Source organism: Anolis carolinensis, chromosome 4 (assembly GCF_035594765.1).
Source record: "Anolis carolinensis isolate JA03-04 chromosome 4, rAnoCar3.1.pri, whole genome shotgun sequence".
Classification (NCBI taxonomy): Eukaryota; Metazoa; Chordata; class Lepidosauria; order Squamata; family Dactyloidae; genus Anolis; species Anolis carolinensis.
The window spans coordinates 59395738-59418051 of NC_085844.1; the positions used below are offsets into that span (position 1 = coordinate 59395738).

The window sequence follows — 22314 nt, forward strand, 5'->3', positions numbered from 1 at the left end:
GTGGTAGCATTAGAGCAACAGAACAAGCTTTTAGGCCAAAGAGAATTATTTACAGTGAAGGCTAAAGCATGAAAGACTTCTAAGAAGAAGAATCGGAACGGAGTGAAACAAGGATTCTACAATGGACCACATTACGATCAATCAGTATATCCACTAACCCTTATTTGTAAGCTATATAACTAAATTTTAGCCTGTAGTAAAATACAGGCTGCAAAGACACAGCATTTCAGGATACTGCTGACCTAATACTGTGATTAATGCTGTGAGCTACACCCAGCCTAGCTTTTCTAATCTCTAGGCTTTCTAATTTATACCAGAGATGGATAGGCTATCAGTAGGGAATTATGAGGATTAGTTGCTGTTTATCTCTCTCTTGCAGAGACACTTCTCTGCTTATGGAATTATCATAAACCCTTTGCTACTTCCACACTCACTTAGAATTCAGTCTGCTTACTACAAAGGACAAAAAAGGGTGGCCAAATTACTATTAACATGATATCTAGTGGACAGATGAGCTATTTTAAAGCATTTGAAAACCTTTGCCAAAATGTCATGTTACTTGACTAGAAAATAAGCTCTTTGTAAACATACTTGTGTTGACCCTAAATCCACCGTAATCCCGCCCCATACTAATTAGAATTAATGTAATGTGTAAAGATTTCCCAAAACATTACTATAGGTAAAACTATTAACCATACAAGCTAACATTCTGTTTGTTTCACATTACAGTATAAAACCCACCGTCCAATCTGAGTTTAATCTCAAATAAAAATATTCTTGCCAATTACCACCACAATTAAAAGAAGGTATGTTTTCATAAATGCGGTGCCCAGGTCACTGGGGTGGTTGGGTTACAGGTCTCTGAGGTTGTTTTCAGAACAGATCTCTCATCTGAAGAAAATGGGGTGGCTAAAAATGTATTTCCAGGACAGATTTGTTTGAAAAAATCCATCAGTTGTCTACTGATATCTAAGCTTCAAACTGTGTTTCAAACACATAGCCATCTTGGGGGGGGGGGGGACACACCGATATTTTGCTCCCTGCTTAAACCGCATGCACACATGCACACACATGGATATTTACATAATGTAAGTATATTGTGCAAACACATGTACACACCATGGGCTTATAACTGGATTCAAACCAAACCAATCTAATAAAATAATCTCTCGGAAGCAGTTCATTATAATTACCCTTTTGATCCCATCAACTTCACTGAACTGGCTTTGTTGTCCGAACGTCTGGATCACAGTCTCCCAGAACAATTACTTTATTCTCAACTCAAGAACAAAAAACAGAATGTTGGACAACAGAAGATATTTAAATATAGGCTTACAGCTAGCATATAAAATGTAGTATAAAGACAGAACTTGTAAACCCTGGCACTCAAGTGTTGTAATTGGAGGTCAGCTGTTACCAATTCTGCCACGTATTTTGAAAAGCCATGAATACATGGTGAAAGGAAGAAATGTGCCAAGACAAAGGCAGATCAAGCAAACCCTTGTTGTGACTGACTTTCTTCTGGAAATCTACAGTATGTCCTTATTGTCCTCAGACTGGTTCAAGATTGGGAAAGGAGTAGGGCAGAGCTGTATACTCTCACCCTACCTATTCAACTTGTATGCAGAATACATCATGCAACATGCGGGCTTGATGAAGCCAAGGCTAGAATTAACATTGCTGTAAGAAACATTAACAACCTTAGATATGCAGATGATACCACTTTGATGGCTGAAAGCAAGGAGGAGTTGAGGAGCTTTATAACCAAGGTGAAAGGAGAAAGTGCAAAAGATGGGTTGCAGTTAAACATTAAAAAAACCCAAGATTATGGCAACCAGACTGATTGAGAACTGACAAATAGAGGGAGAAAATGTGAAGACAGTGAAAGACTTGTATTTCTAGGCACGAAGATTACTGCAGACGCAGACTGCAGTCAGGAATTCAAAAGACGTTTACTTCTTGGGAGGAGAGGAAGGACCAATCTCCTCATAGTAACCTATGGATGCAAGAGCTGGACCATAAGGAAGGCTAAGCAAAGGAAGATAGATGCTTTTGAACTGTGATGTTGGAGGAAAATTCGGAGAGTGCCTTGGACAACAAGATCAAACCAGTCCATACTCCAGGAAATAATGCCCGACTGCTCACTGGAGGGAAGGATATTAGAAGCAAAGATGAAGTACTTTGACCACATCATGAGAAGACAGGAAAGCTTGGAGAAGAGAATGATGCTGGTGAAAAAGGAAGTAAAAAGGAAGAGGGGCCGACCAAGAGCAAGATGGATGGATGTTATCCTTGAAGTGACTGGCTTGACCTTGAAGGAGCTGCAGGTGACAATAACCGACAGGAAAAGTGCAAAATTACAACCATGGGACAAGAGCATGGGATGAAGTACAAGGCTCCATAAAAAAAATTTGGTCAACTGGGGCCTAGACATTCTCAAAAACTTGTTTGAACTGGGACCTAGATGTTCTCAAAAGCTTGTTTGAACAGCCAGGTCTTCAGGTCCCTACAGAAAGTGGACAATGTAGGCGCTCTGGTGTGGTCTGGTCCATGAGGTCACAAAGAGTTGGAAGTGGCTGAATGAATAAACAACAAGAAGTCACTGAGATGTGCATGCTTCTAAAACCAGGAAATACTTCTCTTCTTTTGCTTGTGTGTTTTCTTGAGCATAAATGTTTTATCATTATTGTGGTAGCTACCTTTATTGCATTTTACTTTATGAATATTGTATTAAGGAGGAGAGGATAGAGATCTTCCACTATAAATAAATATATTGTAGCATATTTCTCTTTTTATAGTCACAAGAAATATCTGTTGCTATCAATTTGCAGCCAATACTAGGGAAGGGCCTTATCCCATTAGGAGAGCAATGAGCTGACAGAGAGCCAATTATAAAACTTCTTAACATTCCCAGCTAAAATGGATTGGCACTCTAATTACATTTGTGAACTTCAACTGTTTATTTCAAAAATGACATTTGTTAATTATCCCCCTCACTATTTGCACAAAATTTAAAATCCAGTCAAATGAGTAAAGAATTCAAAGTGACACTTTCAGATTACATTGCTCAGTTATACAATGATGTGCATTTTTCTCCTCAATTTTTATTATATTCTTCAACATGAACGTAACACACCACAAGTAATTTTTAAAGCCAAATACTGAAAAGAAAATGCTAATGATGTCTGCCAAAAAGGTCAATTTGCAATGGTTATGAAAGTGCCCTCCTAAGATAATGCTTTTGGTAAGTCAGATTTCTACCCACATGAGCTGCAAAAATCCCTTCTTGGCTTATACTCTAGACATGGCATGAAGAGAACTGCTTGCTTTAAATACAAAGTCAATGTACTGATCCTCTTCCAGTTGAGACCTTCATGAAGCTATTCTTGTTTTCAGATTACTGATAGATCTAAGCACTGGATGTAATTGTGTCATTCTATAAATATCTGTGGAAGTATATTCTGCTACACTTTTGAAATCCTTCCTTTTCACGCCCATTATTTCTACCTCCATGTTTCTCACCAAACATTCAGCCACAAAACTATATTGTGCATTTTAGAAAGAAAAGGTAATTCTAACTGCATTGATTTCAATGTGTACTTGTACTTAAGGATGACAATAAGAACAATAAGAGTTCAAGGGGTCACTATTTTTCAAGCTCTTTAGGTACCTATGAATATACTGATGACAAAAGGAATGTTGCAGAAATTTTAACATGCTATCATAATCTGTTAGTAACTAGAGCTATATTAAATTAAGACTATATTAACTTTGCAGAACTATTCGGAAGAAAACTAATAAAAAAGGAAAGTGTGTTTTTAAAAATGCTAGAAAGAAAACTAGGACTAAGTACAGAAGCAGTGGGAAATATAAAAACAGCTCATGTTGATTACAGAATAACATCCAATCAGTCTTAATAGAAGACTCTCAAAGCTGGGAAATTATAGCCCATGGCTGAACAGCTACAGTAAAAGGGCAGATGTTTTGTCAAACATAAAGAGTGAAAAATTTAAAAAAAATGTTGAATGTCTTTTTTTTCCTTTAAAAGCAAGACAGGGATATGCATTGCTAACCCCATCGTAATGAAAACTGCAGCTTACTGTGAGATCAAAACTCAGCTTGTGTGTGATTTATGAAGAAATGCAATTGCCTAAACAAAGGTTAAGAACACCTGAATTAAAAACAATTTAGTACAAAGGATCAGAATGCCTTGATTGAAAATAATGTAATGCCACTATCTTGAAAATGGGAGCAGGAAAGGATAATTTTGGGTCCATAAGGCAATGATAAAACCCTAAGGTGAACTACTTAACAGCAACATATTCCAGTACATAATTTATATGGTTTTAGTGTTTAAAATATTGTATTGGGTAAGATCAAATTCGTAGTTTTAAATTTTTTATGTTGTCCTCAAAATACTGTAATGCACTTGGTGGACTCATATTTTCTGATTGTGATACAAAGATGCAATGTCTGGCCTACTGGTCTGGCCAAGTGTGGACAGTAGCACCGTGTTGTGGCCAAAATGTGTGGCTGCTTCTGGGACCAATCCAAAGCATTTCTGCTCCAAATTCACCATGGATTAAGTGGTATGTGTAGTTGAGGCTCAATCTCATTGAGCTCATAGGATGCAACTCTGAAACAGAGCCTCATGTAGGTAGACCACTTACATATGTGTCAGCGTGTAAGGAATGGAAACTATGCAATGATCTGGATCTTAACGGTAATACTCATTTTTTCTAATGAAATGTGTTTCTTTGTAGAAGTACAAATTATACCTTCAAGGGTAAAAAGGTCCAAGCATACAAATATGGATACTATACGGCAAATATTACATATCATGATATGAAAGAACCGTATCATTGTGATGTATATGATCAGAAATTCAAAGTTATGAGAAACAACCTAGATTTTCTGTGTTGTCTCTTTTACGCTACTCATGCTCATTGCTTTCCCACTGCATAGCTTGTACACATATGGATACTAAAAAGAAACAGCAGTTGTTCTAAGACAGTGGTTCTCAACCTGTGGGTCCCCAGGTGTTTTGGCCTAAAGCTCCCAGAAATCCCAGCCAGTATACCAGCAGTTAGGATTTCTGGGAGTTGAAGGCCAAAACATCTGGGGACCCACAGGTTGAGAGCCAGTAGTCTAAGAAGATGCTGCAGGCAATGCAGCAAGCAAAAATAAGCATTTGCTTTAAGGTCCTGATCTTACTGAGAAAACTTCTGTTGAGACTTCTATATCTCATGCTGATATGTTACATGGATACATGAGGAGTGGGTATTATCCTTTGTACCATATTATGGTACACTAAATTTAACAAACTTCAGTAACTATTTCTTTTTTTAAAGGGGCTGTATTTAATGATTTGGTAAGCAAAAAGTCCTTTAAGTGCCAAACAAAGTAATGCCACAAGCACTTAACTGTACATTAATTATTTCAGGTTACACAGGTTTTAAGACACTATACTGCAAAGAAAGGGATAAATATTTTGCCCTTTTTTTAGATTACTAAAATATGTAAGATTGGTAGTGAACATTAATTTAGTGCCCTGGGCTATTCAAAATATTGAACTAACATGATATATCTGAGACAAGACATAGTTGGAGACTAGCATGGAGTTCAAAATAGAGTCATGACACAACATGTCTCAGGAGGCCAGGGTAATTAAAAAATATTTTTCTTTTAACCTAGAAAGCCTCTAAAATTCCACTTTAAAAGCAAAGGATGTTTGGATATTATTTTGTTTGTTTCTTGCCTATTGAAACATTTCACTTATTCCATACAACTGAGTTCAGGCTTCCCAGTGTAAACAAGTACAATTTACAAACAGAGGCACAAGGCGGTAAACCATTATCTTGCCTTTTAGAAATCCAAAATTCATATCAAATGTTCCATTGATACTCCCAATATTATTTTTCATTGGGAAAAAGTAAAAATATATTAGCTTTGTATGATAATTTCACTTTCAAAATAGTCAACGAGTAAAATGTACAAGTGTCTTCTTTCTCATGTAATTTTACTTGTGTTTACTGGAGATTCCCTCACAATTTTCTTCTGTTGTTTAATGACCGAAATGCATGTTTGTATCATTAACATACAGGTTTACCACACAGTAGCCAAATGAAATGCTGAAAATATCTTCATTAAATATTCCCTTTGAGGCACTGCAAGAGCACTAGACCTGCCCTATTATAAATTACTAAAAGTTAAAGCTATACTTTTATATAAATTAGAGGTCGGCATAAATTGAAACACGGGGGCGGGGGATCAAAGCAAAATAAAATGTTTAGAAAAATGTCACTTCTCCCTACAAGTCGAGTTTCTGAAAAGCTTGGGACCAAATTTGTTTTGAATTTTGGGTCCCATCTCCAGGATATCTAATTGTTACTCTAATGATTACTTAGTATAATATTCTTAGAGCAGTTTAATACTTTGACCATAGGTCTAGTTTCATTTAAAGACTCCAAGGAAATGGGTGAAAATCAGTTGCATGGGATTAAATGTGACACATGATTAATGGGAGGGGGGGGGCAGACAAATGGGAGGGATAGAAACCTAGCAAATTTCAAGAAAGAACTAGATGTAACCCTGTGACTATTCAGCTACAATTAAAACAAAAAGACCTAGAAAATTCTGGGTACTTTAGAAATAGTCCACTTGAGTCTATAGAGGATTACCATTCAGAGCTGTTATTCTCCATGCTCCTCAAAATGTCAATACAAACAATATATGCAGATTTTGAGTGTAGAATAAATTTGTTGTTACAAGTACAGATAACAACCAACAAGAAGAAGAATCTCTGACCATCTGTTGAAGATACATTACTTTTCATGATGTTTTCACCGCAGACCTCTTCTTCACCAAGCTTAAACAGATGGCTGAAGCATCATTGTCTCCTTGCTTGTTTCCATGAAGATAATTGATAGGATATATGTCTAAATCATGTGGTCCTCAGGCTTTCTGTGGGAGGCTTGTCTGTGAAATGAAATGTAAAACAAATGAAGAAGTTACTGAATATGAATACTCAAAAGAAATTGCATACATTTATGAAAACAACCACTTCAGAAATTTACTCTGTTTTAGAGATTGACTTTCTGTAAAACATGAAGGTTTTCTAAAATTTTATCAGAAGCGAATTGAGGCAAGTTGCTTCAGGTGTGAGCAAATTGGCCGTCTTCAAAGACGTTGCCCAGGGGACACCCGGATGTGTTACCATCCTGCGGGGAACTTCTCTCATGTCCCCACATGTGAAGCTAGGGCTGACAGATGGGAGCTCACCCCATCTCATGGATTCGAACTGCCAACCTTCAGGTCAGCAGTTCAGGTAGCACAAGGGTTTAACTCATTGCACCACTGCGGCTCCTAAAAACATGAAGTGTTATGCAGTCACCCACCTTGAATGGATTAAAATAAATAAAAGTTTAGTTATGTACAACTGCTCAGTATCTTCAGAGTAAAGATATGACTTTGGTCTGACAGTGTCAGAATTTCCTTGAGGACTGTCGACTATGAGATGTAAAAGAACAGCAAATGAAATTAATGTAAACTGAGAAATGGAACTCACATCCTAATACTTGCCACTGGAAAATATTTATAGACTAATAATAGGCACACCTTCTAGAAACTGAACTGCTATACATACAATTATATAAAAATATGTCATTTTGATTACAGAGAGCATATGGTTTGAAAAAAAAACCCCCAGAAGTATCCCAAGGAAAGTATCCTGAACAGGAAAACATGACTTCAGCTCAATTCATTGTATCTGGGATGGGGTAACAGAGCTTTACCAACTGTAAACAGTGTCCGCAACTAAAATTTCTTTTCAAAATGGCATAGCCTCTTCCCCAAACTCTAGAACTAGTTCAGGGCTCTGGAAAGTGATAACCACCAAATTGTTGTCTTTTTTCTGCTACTAAATAGGCCACAGAATCATAATTCTCTTTTTGTAGAATTATCCCTTCTTAGGATAAGAAACGTCTAAACTAAGATGAATTGAAGAGAAATTATTTCCATAGAATTCTTTTGTAAGAGTATTTTCCTTTATTAGAGTAAAAAAAAACCACTGGAATAAGATTGATGGAGCTAAATTTTAGGAGCCTTTTCTTCTCAAGTAAGAGAAACTGAAGTGAAATTTTGGATTGCATCCTAATGAGAATTGTATAAGATAATGGAGTTCTCTACAAAAGCAAAGCTATTTCATAATTACTTGCCAGGATCTGAAGTGAAAGATATCAGGAAAAGAGCAACAACTATTCTTAGTGACTTGGCTGAAATTTGTTTCTTCCTCGTGAGAACATGGCCTCCAGCAAGCTGTATTTGTCTTTAAAATCCCAGAAGCATATAAAACTAAAAGATCAAATGTAATCCAAAATATATCAGAAATAACTAAAAAAAAGCAGTGATAGGAAAAGCAGGAAAAGAAGAAAGCTGTTTTAGTTCTAAACCAATGTCTGCTGTGCCATATAATGATGTCAAACAAATTTGAGCTTAATCCAAAGAAGACCAAGATGTGCCTGGTCAGTTGAAAAGCTGATCAGAGAACAGGGATTTGGCCTTTGCTTGATGGAGTTACACTCCTCTGAAGACTCAAATTTACAGGCTGGAGATAATCACGCTTAATATTCTCAGTTTTCCTTGATGCCCCAGAGCACATTTCCACATTTAAAGGAAGTATGCTTGCTGCGCCCAATCCTAGATATATCTGATCTAACCACACTGATGCATGCCTTGGGCACATCCTGCTTGGATCATTGTAATGTGCTCTACACCTGGCAGTATTTGAATAATGTTCAGAAACTTCAACTGGTCCAACAGTGGCACCCATAGTGTTAACTGGAGCAGATTACAAGGAGCAATTGGCTTTAGTACAGTAGTTCCACTAAGTACATGTTTGTTTCTGGACACATATAAAAGTACTTGTTGTGACCTAGACAGTCCTAAACATCTCTCCAGGCTATATGAAGGATTCTGCTTTTCCAAATGAATCTGTACAACCCCTGGGAGGCCATCCTTTTCATTCCACCCTCTTCACAGGTACATTTTGTAGAAATGTGAAAAAGGATGTAATAAGGAGTTGTTCCCAGTCTCCAGAACTCTCTTGCTAGAGAGGCAAGACTATCTCCACATTATCTGCTGGCAGATGAAGATCTTTTAATTTCAACAACTTTTTGTGAACTGACTACTTTACAAGGGAAGGAGTCTTGTTAATGAGATTCCCTGTTTTTACCTTTTGCTTTTTAATGAACATGCTTTAAATGGCTTTTAATTATACAGATTAATACTGGTTTTATGCCTTTACCTATGTCTTTAAGTCCCAGAATATGTCATTGTTGTGTGCCTATATATTGTTTTTGAGTGATGATGATACTAAGGTCAGTTTTCTAGAGCTGGGAGTGTGCGGCTTGCTCAATGTCACCCAGCAGGTTTTCCATGACCAAGTGGGAAATTTAAACCTTCGTCTCCATAATATCATATCAGAATATGGTACACTCCAGTATTCAGTAGTGCAGTTCAGAGAGTGCCCAATGTCTTCCAGGATACACCAGTATTTATCTGTTATTAAAAAACCAGCAGCAAAGAGGTAAAATGAAGAGAACTCTAAAGCTTCAGGGCCACCACAAAAATGCTCTTTGTGGCATTTCTCCATCCCTGGAACCTGAAATATCAAAATTCCAGATGCAGAGCCAATGGGGAAAATGTCGCATTAATTCACTGTATGCACATAAGGGGATATCTAAAAAGCTACTAGCAGGTCTCGGTGATTTTGTGACATAACAGAATGTTCTATCAAGGATTAGAGCAGAGCTTTCCAAACATTTCATGTTGTTGGCATATTTTTTAGACATACAAGTAAAATTCAGTTTTAGTAGCAAACCATAAGTTAAACCAAATGAGAGGTAATTCAACTGCAATTTAATAAACAAGTCTGTGCAAATTGTAAAGTTTTAACATTAAACATGAAAATAACAGCAACAGCCCTTCACTCTTGCACTGTCCTTGAACGAGTTACTTCAGTTGGGACCACACACTGCAAGAGATGCAGAATCAGCATTTTAAAACCCGATTATGCATACTGTGCAGTATCTGTGTGATCCCTTAATTGTGATGCACATACATGGATATGACAGAAGTAAGATACACTATTGTACCATACCAATCAACACCCTTGCTGCATAAAAATGCATGCTTATTTCACAGAGACTCAAGAGCTTTATTGTTACATTTGTGCAATACACCTACACACGCTAAGGTTTGGAAAGCTCTAGACTAGAGAGTAAAAATCACACAGAGCCCTCAACCTGTACATGAAGTCTTTTCTTTTAAAGATGTTTACATGAATCACATCTTCCATGTGACCATGAAAGCTAGATTCTAAATAACTGACTCCATATGTTCAAGTAGGCGTGTGAGTATTTAAACTATATTATCATAACATAAAAAGTTACATTATTGTTTAAATGTTGCAATATTTTAAAACCATTTAGGATATCATATTAGGAATTTCATTCAGGGAAGTAAGTGCAACTGTGTCCACTATCCATAGGTCTTTCTTAACACCTAAGAATCCAGCCAACAAGTGCAGAGTTTTCCTAAACGTGGAAGTATGGAGAAAATAGAAAATCAATGTTTTTCTGAGATCTGCTATACATAATGTTCTTTCTAAGTGTGACAACAGGTTTGTATAACTGTTGGCAATACCAAGTCCTATGCTGAATTAAATTAACAGATAATATTTGGAAGAAAAAATACATAAATTCTCAGAATAAGTTTGGCTGTGTGAAAAGCAAAGTAAGATGAGCCTGTTATCAAAGCTTAGTAGATTTTCTTGCAGAAATATTGGCCAATAGGGTAGTCATCAGAAATCGACCACAGGATAATTTATGCAATATGGCCATATAAAGCCTATTCAGATCTTTTTAAAATTTCATATTTGATGGTTTTGAGAACAATATAGACATGGAATGTACTTTTCACCATTATCCCATTGCAATCAGGTAAGAGCAGTAATATGACTTGTATCTAGTTAATGCTAGCTGGATCTTGTTTTGATGACGGCTGTGCCTAGACTTCTGTGGCTAAAGCTTTGGACACTGCCTGCTGCTTGCATACATTTTGCTTCACAAAAGACAAAAGTTCTACTCAGAACGGTTCCCGCACAACCTACAAAAATCTCCACAAAAGCTTGGTGTCATGGTATTACACTCAAGTTGAGAACTTTCACAGGAGCTGGCAATTTTTCAGTAAATTGTCTTCTTGTGTTGCACAGACTTTCTTGCTGAGAAGGAAAAAAGCTGTAAATATCTTTCACCTCTCTAATGCAGCCCCATACAGATTCTCCCTGGGGGAATAAGGCCTTGAGCAGAAACAAATTCCCTACTCCTGGTTTCACATATGGGGTTCATCAAAGTTTCATATTGCTTCTTAAAAACAAAAGATGTCTCTCTCCTATTTTGCAGCTACCACAGAGTATGCCTATGGCAAAGAATATAAGTAGGAAAGAACTATTGAAATTCAAGGGCCCTTCCACACAGCCATATAACTCAGAATATAAAGGCAGAATAACCCACAATATCTGCTTTGAACTAGAATATCTTAAGTCCAAAGCAGATCATGTGGGATTTTATTCAGCTGTGTGGAAGGACCTAAGAGTAAACTGTTCCAAAATAAAATGCAAAAGAACTTCCAAAAGCTGCAGTTCAATCTAATCCTTCATCCCATTTTTGTTGTTTTTAGAGTACAATGCCAATTACCTTCTCTTCTAAATCTGTTTTTAGGCTTCTATTGTAATCAATAGCTCTATAATGTTAGCTCTCTCTGTTGGCTAAAACATGTTTTGTTCAAAGCAAAGCCTTCCCCCCAGATAGCGGCAATTTCAGCACTGAAAGAATGACTCACCACAGCTTGGCTCTGCCACGCATATTGCAGGCATGTGCAATTGTTTTAAGACGTAATTTCTTATCTGTTTCTGTCTACTGTAAAATACAGTACTGGATGGCTCACAGAATATCACTCTGTCTGGGGGGAAACCATCTTGTGAGATTTCATAAAATATCTATTCCTGCTATATGAATGAACCTCTTTATTTCTCAGTGAATACTAGGGACAGGGATCAAGTCTACTGTACTATAATTCCAGGCATTGTTAGCTCTGTTGGAAAGAGCAAATATGTAATATTTTGAAGGCTGGCATGTTTATGTTTTACTGAGGCACTCCAAATTTAAAATGAAAATATTTAGTGTTGTTGGAATAGTGTTCTTATTTACTTGCCACTTCATCTATCCAACTATTTCTGTTTGCATTTGTTAAAATGTATCTGTCCTCTACACTTTAAAAAAATAGTAATGAGCTGGATGTGTTTTTGTATTGAATAAGGCCAGTGGTCCAACTACCCGTGGATTGTCACCTTTGACTGACTTTGGTTTTCGAAGGTTTCAAGCATAGTAAACCTGCTGGAGATCTGTTGATTGCAAACATTAATGACTACATCTGAGACATAATCTATAGGGTTGGATCTTAGTATGCTTACAGTAAAATGGTAATGAAATCAGTGTGCCTAAAGGTAGTATGTTTCACTGATTTCACATACATATGATGATCTTCTGCACTATTTGGCAGAGAAGGCAGCCTGAAAACAGAAGAGGAGATGGAGAAAGAGAGAGAGAGAGAGACTGTTGATCTCACCATGCTGGCTAATTTGCCCATTGTATGCAGTTCTTCTCCCCTTTTACCATGGAGCCCATTCCAAGACATATATCTACTTCCACCAGGGCTCTGTAACAAAAGGTGAAAGAAAGTGGCATACGTCGCTGCAGCAACAATACAGGAGGCTTCCCATGTTGAATTTGCAACAATGGGGGGAAGGCGGGCAGCCGATGTTCCCCCCTCCCATGGGATAGGGCCAAGAATAAGGTTGGGCGATGTGGATCGTGGGGTAACAGGTTCTCCATGCCCCCTGCCGGGCCCCCATAGATTTGCCACGATGTGTGGCAAAAACATAGGTTAATGTAATAAGGTCCTTAGTGTGTATGAGAGACAGGATAAAACCATTATTTCTCATTTGGTACTCGTCTACTGTAAAAGAGTCTAGATCAGTGATTCCCAAAGTGGGCGCTTCCGCCCCCTGGTGGGCACTGCAGCGATCCAGGGGGGTGGTGATGGCACCTATTAGGACACGGGGGCCGGGCCAGGGGAGGGGAAGGGCCTCTTCCCAAGTGCCAGAGACAGGGCTGAACACCTGAGGTGCCTGTTAGGACACAGGGGGTGGAGCTAGAGGAGTGGCATGGCTTCTTCCCAAGAGCCCAAGACAGGGCTGAGAATCTATACCTCTCCTGAAGCGCTTGTTGGGACACAGAGGGCAGAGTTAGGGAAGGGGGCGGGCCTCTTTCCAAGAGCCTGAGACAGGGCTGAGCCTCTATACCTCTCCTGAGATACCTTTTAGGACTAAAGGGTGGGGCCTCTTCCCAAGAGCCCGAGACAGGGCCGAGCCTCTGTATACCTCCCCTGAGGCACTTGTTAGAACACAGGGGCGGGGTCTAGAGGTTCAGCCCCGTCAGGCACTTGGGAAGAGGCCCCATCCCCTCCTTTAGCCCTGCCCCCTGTGTCCTGCAGGCACCACAGGACAGGGATAGAAGCTCAGCGCTGCCTCAGAGCTCGTAACTCCGCCCATCCCAGTCCTGGCTGCCCATTTGTGGCCTTGCCCACCTCCCCCTCCCAGCCCTGCATCTTGGACTAGGAGAGCCTCAGCCCCACCCTCTTGAGCAGGAGCCATGCCCACCCCTCTAAGTCACACCCCCCTTTCCATGGGGCACTGAGTAATATTTTTTCTGGAAAGGGGGTGGTAGGCCAAATAAGTTTGGGAACCACTGGTCTAGATCAACACTTTCTTTAAAATATCCTGGGTTACTTCTTGAACTGTGTCTTCTTTATCCTGTGTGGCTAGATAGAAACCTGATCTGATAGTGGAGAAGATGGTGTACTCTCCTAAAGTGAAACCAACTTTATCAAACTAGAATGTATCTACTTTTAAGATCTAAAATAGACTGCTAATTGTTAGGCACGGCAGGAAAAACCTTTGTCTGAACTCATGCAGATCCAATGCAAATTAGACAGAAATGGTAGTCAACTAGATGAAGTTCAAGGGCTACTCATGCTGTGGCACTAGACATGATGGGATCACATCCCACCACATACTGTTATATATACATACATACATACATATATATATATATATATATATATTCTTTTTTTTTACTTTGACATTTTATTTTGCTCAGAATGATATGGTTTGTCTCATAGTTGTGCTTCTTAGTGATCATTATACAAAGGCATACTACCTCCGACACTATAGGTAACATATCTATAATGCCTATTAGCTGTTGAGTGCCACCTTATCTCCCTTTGAAGTCATCAGTGTTGGCGGCTACCCCCACAATATTCAATAGTGAAGTATGCATTACTACTTTTGGTGCCAATGAATACTAAGCACAATAGAGTCATGTGATGGGCTGGCTGCTGATTTAATTTCTTTTTTTCTTTTTTTAAATTTATTTTTATTGAAGGGTAAGTGATATACATAGACAGAATTTAAAAAAGTGACAGTGGGGATTGATTGGGAAGGGAAATGGAGGGGAAAGGGAGTGGGAGGGAACAAACACATGGGGGCAAACTGGGAAAGGGTGGGGGTACAGTGAAAACTTCCGTTCTATCCCCTACTCGGAGAGAATTTCTTAAATATATAATTGTTACTAAGTCCCGGTTCAATTTACTGTTGTAATTTTTCCTTAATGTATAGGTCAAATTTTTCCCAATTTGTATTTTTAATCAGTTTTCCTCTAAATGTTTTCAAATAAAAAGTTAACTTGTCCATGTCCTTTATTTCTTCTACTTTCTCCAGCCAATGTTCCAGTTGCGGAATCTCTTCTGTTTTCCATCTTTTTGCAATTATCATTCTTGCTGCTGTACAAATATACGTAAATAGTTTGTCGTCATTAGTGTCTAATTTAAGCGATGTGTCTAATATTCCCAGTAAATAGTACTCAGGTTTCATAGGGTATTTTATATTCAATATTTTTTGTGACTCTACGTGGATCATTTTCCAAAATTTTTGTAGCTTTTCGCATGTCCACCATGCATGAAAAAATGTCCCTTCCTGCTTTTTACATTTCCAACACTTTTTCTGATAATTTTTATACATTGTATTTAGCTTTTTGGGGGTCATGTACCATCTATGGAATATCTTTAACCAATTTTCTTTTAAATCCCATGCATAGGTATATTTTAACTTCTTATTCCAAATCTGCTCCCATTCTTCCATTCTTATTGGGCGACCAACATTTTTTGCCCATCTAATCATGCAATTTTTCACTGATTCAGTTTCAGTGGACCAACCTAATAACATATTGTAAATCTTAGAAATTTCCTTCCTGTTTGTTGATATGATTTTATCCCATATACCCTCCTCTCCACTGAAGCCTACTATTTTATCTTTTATAAATTGCTCTTTAATTTGCGCATATTGGAACCAGGAAATACTTTCAAACCTATCTTTCAGTTCTTCCTGAGGCTTTAATTCGTATGTTCCCTCCTTTTTCTTCAAAAGTTCTTTATATCTGGGCCAATTCTTCCATCCTAATATATTTCTTTGGCTTGCTTCCAACGGCGAGGTCCATAGTGGGGTTTTATTATACATAAATTTTTTGTACTTCTCCCAAACCTTAATTAAGGACGACCTAATAAAATGGTTGCCAAAATTTTTCTCTACCAACCATTTTTCATACCACAGGTATGCATGCCACCCTCTGCGCAAATCGAACCCCTCAAGGGCCAAGGTATTTTCGTCGGCCAGGGTGATCCATTCCTTGACCCATTTTAGGGCGCATGCTTCATAATAAAGCTGTAAATTTGGAAGGCCGAATCCCCCCTTGATTTTAAGGTCTGTCATTACCTTATAGTTTATTCTTGGTTTTTTATTTTTCCAAATAAATTTAGATAGCTCCTTATTCCAGATTTTAAATTGTTTTTGGTTTCTGAGAATTGGTAGATTTTGAAATAAATGTAGCATTTTAGGTAGAATGTTCATCTTAATTGTCGCAATGCGGCCTAGCAAAGATATGTTCAACGATTGCCATTGTCTTAGATCTTTTTGTATTTCCGTCCAGTTTTCCTGGTAGTTATTTTTCAGTAGTTGAGTAGTTTAATTTCTTATAAGGATTAAATAAATTCATTGATGATAAGACTATTCTATGTCGTATAGACTCTGTAGGAAAGAGATTAAAGAAACTGTTCACTTGAATAGATTTTTTCAATTGTTTACTGCATTCTTTGAACTGTTGAGAAGAGTAATCAGTATCTTTCAAGAGGAAAGTCTTGAATCAATGAGGATAATCTGGTCTATCAAGTTTAATCATTTAATGCTTCAGCTTCAATGTGCACACAGGGATTATGCAGTGCCCACTGAAGTATTTTGTTTCCTTTCATGAGTGAGTGAATGTTCTGGATACATATGTTAGAATATTCAGTGGATAGGTAGAGTACATTACTCAAGTGCATCAAGACAGTGTTCTTCCTTGGATTACTTCATGTTGATATAAGAAGCACATGTAGGTTGTCACATAACATAAAAACAGATGCTACAGTATAGTATTCCAGTGAATTTGGTTTCAAAAATGATATTAGCTGAAAAATGTATACATGGGACTCACAGAGGACCTTTTCATTGGCCATCCCAAGATTGTGGAACAACCTGCCAGAAGAGCTCGGACTGCTAAATGAGCTGTCAGAATTTAAAACACATCTGAAGACCTATCTCTTCTGGCAGTTCAATGCAGCTAGTTTTCATTATGAATTTTGAACTCGCATCTTGTGTCCACTATATTTTAATCACTGTTCTGTGTATTTCAATATATGCATTTTGTAGAAATACATTTTAATGTGTGCATTTTATATAATGATTATGGTTTTAGCTATACTGTAAACCGCCTCAGACCATGAGGAGCGGCAGATAAGAAATAAAATTTTTGTTATTATTAAAATGGGGTTTTCAATCATGTCAGAAGCGAATTGAAGCAAGTTGCTTCTAGTCTGAAAGAATCGGTCATTTACAAAGGCGTTGTCCAGGGGGCACCCAGATGTGTTACCGTCCTGCATAATATACTCATTATAATGTAGTCTGGTTGACTTTAATGAGTCATGATATAAATGATGGCAAGCATTATATTCAAACCTTACTTGTGTTTCCCCAAAAATAAGACAGTGTCTTATATTAATTTTTGCTCCCAAAAATGCTTTAGGTCTTATTTTCAGGGAATGTCTTATTTTTCCATGAAGAAGAGTTGACATTTATTGTTGAACAAAAAAAATGACATTTATTGTATACTGTACAGTAGTTGTCATCACAAACCAGCATAACCAGACAAACTGTGAATCCTATCAAGAATTTCTTGTTACTACCATTATTTCCATGCACAACAGTCTATGGTACGTACATTTACCGATCCTGCATGCTCTGGTGTTCTGTTCAGCGGGCATGCTTCCAAACAAAAACTTTGCTAGGTCTTACTTTCGGGGGAGGCCTTATATTTAGCAATTCAGCAAAACCTCTACTAGGTCTTATTTTCTGGGGATGTCTTATTTTAGGGGAAACAGGGTATATACTTTATGAATGCCAAACAGCTGAATTAAGGCAAATTCTGATAACATTATCAATGCTGGTAGTATAAAAATATATAGAAATGTTGTCTTTAGGCAGTTCTAATAGAAAAATAGAATTGCAGGCTACAGTGGTGAAATAAAGACATTTCTTTCATCAATTCTGTAATGTCTTTACATAAATGAAATCTAGATTCCATAGTCCCTATTTCATTTCAACTTCATATTTTATATTATACTAGCTGTGCCCGGCCACGCGTTGCTGTGGCAAAGTATGGTGGTATGGGAAATAATTGAGGAATTGGTGGTAGTTAAGGTAAAGGGTCCCCTGGGCTGAGTGGGTTGCTAGGAGACCAAGTGAGCGAAGCTTAGCCTTCTAACTGGCAGCAATTGGATAAAAACAATTATTCCTCTCCCTCTAATTAGGACTTTATTTTTCTTTTCTTTTTGTTGTATCAACCTAGAGGCATGGATGAGGGGTTGTGCTGTCAATTTTCGAGGTTGTGGGGTGTTTACTTTTGTTGTTTTGTCCGCTGCCGTGATGCCATCACTCTTTTATATATATAGATTTCTATATCCAAATAGGCACAAGAGCTCTAGAAGTGTTTGTTGTTTATTTGTTCAGTCGTTTCCGACTCTTCATCACCTCATGGATCAGCCCACGCCAGAACTCCCTGTTGGCCTTCGCCACCTCCAGCTCCTTCAAGGTCAAGCCAGTCACTTCAAGGATATCATCCATCCATCTTGCCCTTGGTCACCCCTCTTCCTTTTTTTTCTAGAAGTATAGTGGGAAAATAAAGCACTCTTTCCTTCTTTCAACATTACTTTTGTATATATAGCAAGTAAATGATAACCATCAGTTATAATCAAAATCAAACTACAAACTACTAACCAAGAAAAAGTAAAACAGACAAAATATTTTAAGAACAGGCCGGGTTTATCCCCCTCCCCTTCCGTCATTTCTAAGTTCTTCTCTTAGACATGCTATTACTTATGGATGCATTCTTTGTATGAGCTAATCAACACCTCGTCAAGTCCCTCTTTCATCTGACTTTGAATGACACTCTAATGGCTTGATGTCAATTGACAGTAAAAACTCCAATTAGTGGAGGGAGAAAATAGCAGTGAATCAAGGTCCATGGATATTGTCTGTTGCAGTCAGAAATAACTAGAAGAAAAACATTATTTTGATCAATTCTTGTTTCCCTGAATCAGAGAAAATTCCAACATTACCTTTAAAAAGCTCATCGGAAATCTAGTCAACTCTCCCCTGCTTCTAACCTACCTATCTCTCCCTCCTGTCTTTCATGGCAGTGGATTTTCTAAAAAGGAACCCAACTCTTTCTACATGCAGGTTGTTACAAAATTCAATAAATCTGGGACACTGTCTGGAATTCTGTTGGTCCTTTGAATAAAAGGGGAAAAAATCGAGTGCATCTCTACCATGTGTCACCATAAAATGTAGAGTATGTGTACCACAAGGCTACTACATTCATTATGCCTACTACTTCAGAATATTGAATTTATGTATAATTATATGCATTCTTACTTCTTCCCTGTGCTTAATGTGCCCCAGGTCACTCATCACTTTTGTCAAATTACAGAAATTAATGTTCTTTATGTTTTTATTATAATGAATTATGGACATACCTAACCCATGACGCAAGAAGTTAATACAAGTCATTCCTACGATCAATGACTTTTGGAAAACAAATTAGACAAAATGATTCTGCATTTGGGACCTATATTCATCAGTCATTTGTGTGTGCATTCAATATTATCTCTTTGATTAGTAGAGAAAATGTATATATTTTGGTAAGATTGCTATACAAGAGGCATTGCAAATTTTACACTTGGGAACATCTTAAATCAAACTTGTTTTGCTTTTGAAACTTTTTAGAACAATGAACCAGAAATTACACACTTAAAGGGACTATGGCACTCTTTCAGTATTGCAAAAAACAAAATAAAAATGTTACCAATCTAGATGAAATTGCCTTGTATTGAATCATAGGGTTAGAAAAGATCAGGGCTATTCATTCTAACCTCCTGCCATGTTGAGGTCTGAATCTAGATAATAATGTGTACAGGTTCTTTAAAATGGATACTCTGATACATAAGCAGTCCAATCAGCCTTTACTTTCCATAAGACAATGGGTCACCTACTGAGAATCCAATAACATAATCTTAAATGTAATTATATTACAATTCTAGCAGGAAAAGTCATGTGAAGGTTAAATACATTCAGAATAAAACAGTTCTCATTATGGAGTTGCGCAATTCAATTACGTCAATTCAGTCAGCGAGCATTCTATGTATTAAAAAATAATAATGACCCAAATACACACTTGACAATGGCTAAATACATGAAGCAAACAGAATATAGATAAAAGCATAGACAGCATGATTACTTATTCAATTATTATTACTACTTAAGGACCAGAGGAAATTCATCAATAGCTGGACAACAAACACAACTGAAAAGATCCCCATGAAGTCTAAGGGAATGATTTCTTTCTGCTTACATCATGTTCAGGTGGCAAAATAACTGAATGGTAAAAAGGGGGGAGCATTGTGGTCCTATCCCAAACCCTCTCCGAATCCAAAATACCTGCTGCACTTGAGCAAATTGCAAAATTTCCAAATCTTCTTCAAGCTTGATCAAAGTGAGTGTGAGATGCATAAAAATGCAGAAGACATGTATGAACCTTACACACTTCCATTTCCTGAGCAGTGTGTAAACAGCAAGACCGTAGGGAAAGAAGCATAGCACTAGGTTTAATATAACAAAATTTTACTTAGATGAGATCCTTTAAAATCATCTGGCCTTAAATTATTCACAGCTGCCATTCAGTTCAAATAGATCTGGATTAAGTAAGACTGGCAATGGATTTAATTTTAGATCCTTTATCACAGGTTGACTGATATGATATAGGATACAATAGAGTGAAAACATAAGATATAAAGGCATCATTATGAAGCCAGATTCAGAATGAAGGCAGAAATAGAAAAAAAAAAGTTTGCTCTCAATTTGACATCAATGGAATAGGAGGTTGAGTTTGCATTTAAAACGCATCCATCAGCGGCAGGGAACTTAATTACCACTGCCAGTAAGGTACTGCATTAGTCACCATGTTAAAAATATTTATAAGAATGCCAACTACAACATTATTAACCTACTTTCCAAATAGTAAACTGTTTTAAACATTTATAATAGTCGGAAATGTGAATTTGTTAGAAAATGATATATGTGCCTTGGGTATCTTTGTCTCTATATCCTTTACTAGACAACTTACAATGACCTTCCTGCTTTACTTAATTCATTCTGGCAATTTTTCCATAGGGTACAGAATACTGCCTGTACTAAATTATTTTTGCTCTTTAATCAAGAATATTATTCCTTTATATAGTATTATTTTTAAAAAAAATCCTGCCAGAAACTCTATAATTTAAAAAGAACGTGTGAAATATCCTGGTGTTTTATAACAGAGACGTTCCTCAATTTTCAAAATGTTGGCTATTTTCCCTCTTTTTCCTGTTTCTTTTATGCAATGCAGCAAAGCAGCAATTAAAACAATGTGTAGGTGGTAGAAACTAGAAGGTTTGCTGATTGCAAAGCTTAGTTTACTTTCTGAGTGTTGCCATCACTCCTTCCCCTCCAGTAACTGCAAATGTAGGAATTAAATTTATTCTCGATCCCACTTCAAAAACTATTTAAAGCGTGTTAAAGAGGCTTAGCAAAAGTACTAAAAGAACTCCTCATGATATCTAAATACAACATTAAAGAGTAAGACGTATTTTGAAAAGCTAAGGGTGTCTGCTTATACTACAGAAAAAAATAATGAGGTCTTTTCAAAGGCATTTAAACAGAATTAACAAAAAACTTCAGACTGTAAGAAGACAAGAACCAGTCCTTCCAGGTCAGAGGAATTGCAATATATTTGGGCTGGCATATTTGTTTCGATATGGTGACAGCAAACACATTTAACATCTACTAAGTGGACTTGGGCTTTCCAAAGTCCATCAAACATTGTTCTGGCACAGCCTGGAATCTGAATTGGACCATGGGTGAATTCTAAGGCTGTATAACAGATTTGTGAGGCAAGACACAGGCAAAATGAACAAGAGTTTTGAGAATGACAGGTAAAGAAGAACCAGAATCTAATGAGGGAAGTTTCAAACATTGACTCTGATACAAGTATTCTGCTGATGAGGCTCAAGTCCCTTCCACACAGCTGAATAAAGTTTCGTATTATCTGCTTTGAACTGGAATATATGGTAGTGTGGACTCAGATATCCCTGTTCAAGGCAGATAGTGTGGGATGCTCTGCCTTGATATTCTGGCTTATATGGCTGGGTGGAAGGGTCTTTAGATACAAAACTGAGTTTATGTTAGCACAGATGTGACTCAGATAATCTTGACACCTTGTCTCCCTGCCAAACCAGATTCCTGTCTGTGGGAATGTCTGCTCCCATCTAAAGAGGGATGAAGTTCAAATAGCATGTGTTTATATATTTTGGACATGCTATGTGTGGTTCCAAACCAATAATGCTCAGTGGCCCCAGAACATAATTCCCACAGTGGTGCAAGTGATGGTAGCACAATATTGTAAAGAATGGAGCCACATTTAGGGCAAGATATGATTTTTTTCAAAATAATTT

At 37.5% G+C, this 22314-nt stretch overlaps 1 protein-coding gene across 6 annotated transcripts in view; it reads right to left on the bottom strand.

The window, feature by feature from the left end:
* The window catches only part of dlgap1 (DLG associated protein 1), a 365633-nt gene that overhangs the window by 278778 nt on the left and 64541 nt on the right, over positions 1 to 22314 (bottom strand). For 5 of the 6 annotated variants that reach the window (XM_062980474.1, XM_062980475.1, XM_008108692.3 and 2 more), the window contains exon 2: positions 6829 to 6978. The gene's annotated coding sequence lies outside the window, so the exon portion shown is untranslated. Of the gene's footprint in view, positions 1 to 6807; positions 6979 to 22314 lie in introns of all 6 variants that reach the window. The other variant, XM_062980473.1, reaches the window with a different exon arrangement.